Raw genomic sequence first — 6,603 nt, 5'->3', positions numbered from 1 at the left:
TTGAGGGATTTTCAGAGGTTCTATTATCTTCTCTGACTCCTCCAAATCAGGCTGAACATCTTTAAAGATGTCCTCTAGCTCTGATTCCAAACTCTCAGCCATATTGACCTCTCTTACCAGAGAGTCAATAATATCAACACTCATGCAGTCATTTGGGGTGTCTGGATGTTGCATTGCTTTGACAACATTCAACTTGAACTCCTCCTCATTGACTCTCAAGGTTACTTCCCCTTTTTGGACATCAATGAGGGTTCGGCCAGTTGCTAGGAAAGGTCTTCCTAGAATGAGAGTTGCACTCTTGTGCTCCTCCATTTCCAGCACCACAAAGTCAGTAGGAAAGGCAAATGGCCCAACCTTGACTATCATGTCTTCAATCACGCCTGATGGGTACTTAATGGAGCCATCAGCAAGTTGAAGACATATCCTGGTTGGTTTAATTTCTTCAGTTAAACCAAGCTTTCTGATAGTAGATGCAGGTATTAAGTTGATACTTGCCCCAAGATCACATAAAGCTTGCTTGGTACAATTACCCTCTAATGTGCATGGTATCATAAAGCTCCCAGGATCTTTAAGCTTCTCAGGTAAGCTTTTCAGAATGACTGCACTGCATTCTTCAGTGAGGTAGACTTTTTCAGTCTCCCTCCAATCCTTCTTATGACTTAAGATCTCTTTCATGAACTTAGCATAAGAGGGTATTTGCTCAAGTGCTTCTGCAAACGGAATCTTTATTTCAAGAGTCCTGAGATAGTCTGCAAAGCGGGCAAACTGCTTATCCTGTTCTGCTTGGCTGAGTTTTTGAGGATAAGGCATTTTGGCTTTGTATTCCTCAACCTTAGTTGCTGCAGGTTTATTACCTACAGAAGTGGGTTGGGAAGCCTTTTTAGAAGGGTTATCATCAGCACTCGTAGGTGACTTATCCCCCACTGGCAATTGAGTGCCAGAGGTGGGAGATGGAGTGGCGTTAGACGCCATCTCCTTGTTGGTTACTGGCGTTTGAACGCCAGAACCATGTCCCTTTTGGGCGTTCAACGCCAGATCCATGCTTGTTTCTGGCGTTGAACGCCAGGAATGAGCATGGTCTGGGCGTTCAGCGCCAGCTCTGTTCCTCTCTGGGCTCTGATTGTCCTCAGAGGGATTTTGAGTATCCTCTTGTTCATTTCTTGGTTTCCTGCTGCTTTGAAGTGAGGTATTTAATGCTTTCCCACTTCTTAATTGAACTGCTTGGCATTCTTCTGTTATTTGTTTTGACAGTTGCTTTTCTGTCTGCTTTAATTGCACTTCCATGTTCCTGTTAGCCATTCTTGTTTCCTGTAATATTTCCTTGAATTCGGCTAGTTGCTGAGTTAGAAAATCTAATTGCTGATTGAATTCATTAGCCTGATCCACTGGACTGAGTTCTGCAGTTACTATTTTAGCTTCTTCTTTCATGGAGGATTCACTGCTTAGGTACAGATGCTGATTTCTGGCAACTGTATCAATAAGCTCTTGAGCTTCTTCAATTGTTTTTCTCATGTGTATAGATCCACTTGCTGAGTGGTCTAGAGAAATCTGAGCTTTTTCTGTAAGCCCATAGTAGAAGATGTCTAATTGCACCCATTCTGAAAACATTTCAGAGGGACATTTTCTTAGCATCTCTCTGTACCTCTCCCAAGCATCATAAAGGGATTCATTATCTCCTTGTTTGAAGCCTTGAATGTTTAGCCTTAGCTGTGTCATCCGTTTGGGAGGGAAATAGTGATTCAGGAATTTTTCTGACAGCTGTTTCCATGTTTTTATGCTGTTTTTAGGCTGATTATTTAACCACCTCTTAACTTGATCTTTTACAGCAAATGGAAATAGTAATAGTCTGTAGACATCCTGATCTACTTCCTTATCATGTACTGTATCAGCAATTTGCAGAAATTGTGCCAGAAATTCTGTAGGTTCTTCATGTGGAAGACCAGAATACTGGCAGTTTTGCTGCACCATGATAATGAGCTGAGGATTCAGCTCAAAGCTACTAACTCCAATGGAGGGTATACATATACTACTCCCATATGAAGCAGTAGTGGGGTTGGCATATGACCCCAGAGTCCTCTTGGACTGTTCATTCCTACTTGCTTCCATAATGGAATACAAGAAGAGAATTTATAGTTAAAAATTATTTATTTTATAGTAGTGGAAAAAAGAAAAAAAATGGAATATATAAAAAAATATATTTTGAAAATATTTTGTGAAAATTTTTTTCGAAAAATTTGATATTGAAAATTGAAGTTTATATTAAAAATTTCGAAAAAGTAGTTTTAAAAAAATAGTTGGAAAAAAATTTTTTTTTTTTTGAATTTTGAATTTTATGATGAAAGAGAAAAACACACAAAAGATACAAGACTTAAAATTTTTAGATCCAATGCTCCTTACTTTCGAAAATTTTTGGAGGGAAAACACCAAGGAACACCAAACTTAAAAATTTTAAGATCAAGACACAAGAAAAACCCAAGAACACCTTGAAGGTTCACAAGAACACCAAGAACAAAAGAAAGAACACCAAACTTAAAATTTTTAGAAAATCAAGACAAGTTTTCGAAAATTTAAAGAAAGATTAACAAGAAAACACCAAACTTAAAGTTTGGCACAAGATTAAATTAAGAAAAATTATTTTTGAAAAAAAGATTTTCAAAAGTACTGGTGCTCCCTTATCAAGAATATAAGCTAATGCTTTAGCCAATTGGGAATAAATATGACACTTGATGCAGATATTCCAATTAGTGCTTTAAAAGGAACACAAGTAAAACAAGAAAAGACACAAAGCAAGAAAAACTCAAGATCAAACAAGAAAAATAAGCAAGAACAACTTGAAGATTAATAAAGAACCAAAATCACAAGTCGAAATTTTTTTTTTTTTTTTTGAAGAGAAATATGAGATATGCAATTGACACCAAACTTAGAACAAGACACTAAAACTCACGAAAATTAGCAATTAATTAAGAGAAAAATAATAAATTTTGAAAAGAAATTTTTGAAAAGAAACTATCCTATCAAGATTTAATGACTCTATAACAATAAAAACAAGAATAAAAATAAAAACAAATTATTCCTAATCTAAGAAATAAAATAAGCCTTTAATTGTCCAAACTCAATAATCCCCGACAACGGCGCCAAAAACTTGGTGAGCGAAATTGGGATTTATACTTTCACACAAATCGAATAATATTCCTCGCTCAACTAACCAGCAAGTGCACTGGGTCGTCCAAGTAATACCTTACGTGAGTAAGGGTCGATCCCACGGAGATTATTGGCTTGAAGCAATCAATGTTATTTTATTAATCTTAGTCAGGAGGCTAATGAAGTTATTGGGATTTACTTGTAAAAGGTCAAACTACAAACTACTTAAAATTGTAAGTTAAAATAATAGGGAATGATAGAGTTACTTGTTGATAAAGGATTGTGGAATATGTTGGGGTTTTGGAGATGCTTTGTCCTTTGACTTCAACTCTTCCTTGGAATCCTCTTCTCACACGCAGGTTCCTTCCATGGCAAGCTCTCTGTAGCGTGTCACCGTTGTCAATGGCTACCTCCCATCCTCTCAGTGAAAACGTTCCTATGCTCTGTCACAGCACGGCTAATCATCTGTCGGTTCTCAATCAGGTTGGAATAGAATCCCTTGATTCTTTTGCGTCTGTCACTAACGCCCAGCCCTCAGGAGTTTGAAGCACGTCACAGTCATTCAATCCCAGAATCCTACTCGGAATACCACAGACAAGGTTTAGACTTTCCGGATTCTCATGAATGCCGCCATCAATCCAGCTTATACCACGAAGCTTCTGATTAGGGAAGCTAAGAGACGTTCATTCAATCTGATGTAGAACGGAGGTGGTTGTCAGGCACACGTTCATGGGTTGAGGAAGGTGATGAGTGTCACGGATCATCACCTCCGTCACAATTAAGCGCGAATAAACATCTTAGATAAGAACAAGCGTGTTTGAATGGAAAACAAAGGAATTGTATTAAATCATTGAGACGCTGCAGAGCTCCTCACCCCCAACAATGGAGTTTAGAGACTCATGCCGTCAAAAGTATGTAATTCAGATCTGAAAAATATCATGTGGTACCAGGAATGTCTGTAAAATTTGTTTAAATAGTAAACTAGTAACCTAGGTTTACAGAAAAATGAATAAACTAAGATAATTGGTGCAGAAATCCACTTCTGGGGCCCACTTGGTGTGTGCTGGGGCTGAGACTAAAGCTTTCCACGTGTAAAGGCCTTTCTTGGCGTCAAACTTCAGATTATGACGTGTTTTGGGCGTTCAACTCCGGATCATGACGTTTTTCTGGCGTTTAACTCCAGACAGCAGCATGAACTTGGCGTTTAATGCCAAGTTACGTCGTCTATCCTCGCGCAAAGTATGGACTATTATATATTGCTGAAAAGCCCTGGATGTCTACTTTCCAACGCCGTTGAGAGCGCGCCAATTGAACTCCTGTAGCTCCAGAAAATCAATTTCAAGTGCAGGGAGGTCAGGATCCAACAGCATCAGCAATCCTGTTTCAGCCTAAGTCAGATTTTTGCTCAGCTCCCTCAATTTCAGCCAGAAAATACCTGAAATCACAGAAAAATACACACACTCATAGTAAAGTCCAGAAATATGATTTTTGCTTAAAAACTAATAATATTTAACTAAAAACTAATTAAAACATGCTAAAATCTACATGAAATTACCCCCAAAAAGCGTATAAAATATCCGCTCATCACTCTCCAAACCTTCCTCCTTCTTTGAATACAGGAAAGACCTCATCTAAATCAACCTCTTCCAACTCATCCTCAAAGTTTGGAGGAGTCTTCATTTCTTCCAAGTGCCATGAGTCTCCATCATCAGATTCATGATAAGCTTCATCTTGGGCATTATAATATGGTGCCATATCGCCAAACTCAGGATTCGGTCCGAAAAATAGTTCATCATTCTCAGACCCTGAGTCTGCACACACATGACCATCATCCTCAATCACAACAGCTCTCTTTTGTTTAGTAAGTTTCTTATCTGTGCTAGTTCTCAGTTTAACATCAGTCTTCTTTTCTGTTAATCTCTTCATAACCACTTCTTCTTCCTTACTAGAACCTCATCACTACCAGGCCGATATGGTTCATCCTCTATAATATCATCACTATCATAGCTATCTAAGGATTTATCTGAGATAGACAAAGCCACAAACACTATTTGAGACTGTTTTCTCTTAGTAGATGATCTTTCAATAGTTCCAGTAGCAGTTGCTCTTATTAAAGGCCTCCTTGCATGTAGTACTGCACTTTTTATATTCTTAAAACCTCTCTTGGGTACATCAAACTTTTTGGTTTCTTTCAATTTGGACCATGGTTTAGGAATTGCAATGGGTTAGACTATTATTTTTGGTAGTGAGTTGAGCCAGTATTTTTGATGGTGGGTTGGGCTTAGTACTAAGAATTACAGTAGGTTGGGCTAATATTTTTTTTGGTAAATTTGGTTTACCAAAAGAAATTGCAGCAGATGGGATCTTTTGTTTTGGTCGTAGATGCAATTTACTAGTAGACTTTATTGTGGAGATTTTTTTTAGGTAGGGATAGTGGTGTGACTTAGTTCAGAAGCTGGAGTTGATGGTGGGAATTGGTTTGGTTGTGATATTGGTGGTAGGATTTGGGGTGAGAATAAGGTTTTGTATCACCATCAACTCCTTGCCTTTAGATGATACTAGTTCTGCTTTCTCATTATATAAAGGTTTAGAGACTCCAGGTTTATAGTATACATGGATAACTCCCTTGTTCTTTTGAGCAAAGTAACACATCTCCATGAGCTCCTTATCATCTGTGATAGCTCATAGACCAATTTGCAAAGACCTATTAGGCCGCTAAGATTGAGTCACCTTATCATAGCCAATATTCTTCTGGTAGTCTCGGACAAAAAAGGCATCTGGTGTGTCTATATCAACTCCCGAAAACTCATAAATCTCTCCACCATTGTAAGACATACGGAATCATGATCTGTGATAAATAACCCTCCATGGTGAAGTATGATGGCAATAAAATGATTATCCATCTACAATTTAAAAAATTTTTGAATGATCATACTCATTATCTTCAATCACATTACCAAATTGGAAACTCTACAACTAAAACATAAAACCTTATTCTCAACTGTAAATGTAGTAAACCCTAATATATAAAAAACATGTTTTCACCTTAACAAACAACCGTTAGTCAGTCTATAATTTTATTGGCCTAACCACTATGAAATTTACTTCTGATCAAACCCTAGCAAATAGCACAAAACACAAGCATGTATACCCACATATTACACTCGAAGAAAATCTATTTAACTACTGAAAATATTAAATTAATAACTATAAAAAAACAGAATTTTCTTATTATCACATATTTTTTTTTCCTTTTTTTGCTTACCTGTTTCAGAGAAACTAGCCTTCAGTACTCTCTGTCTGATGAAGATGATGAAAGATCCTCCAGAGCAGTGGTTTTCGAAGAAAATCATTGCAGTTACAACAATCGCTTAAACGTCATTAATGAGTGTAGGGGGAGAAGAAAAGACCTCTGTTTGTATTGTGTTTTGAGAGGGAGAGACAATACGTTAGTTTAACGTT

Source organism: Arachis stenosperma, chromosome 3 (genome assembly GCF_014773155.1).
Source record: "Arachis stenosperma cultivar V10309 chromosome 3, arast.V10309.gnm1.PFL2, whole genome shotgun sequence".
Lineage (NCBI taxonomy): Eukaryota > Viridiplantae > Streptophyta > Magnoliopsida > Fabales > Fabaceae > Arachis > Arachis stenosperma.
The sequence above is the reverse complement of the archived record's forward strand: the minus strand, read 5'-3'. Positions refer to the sequence as shown.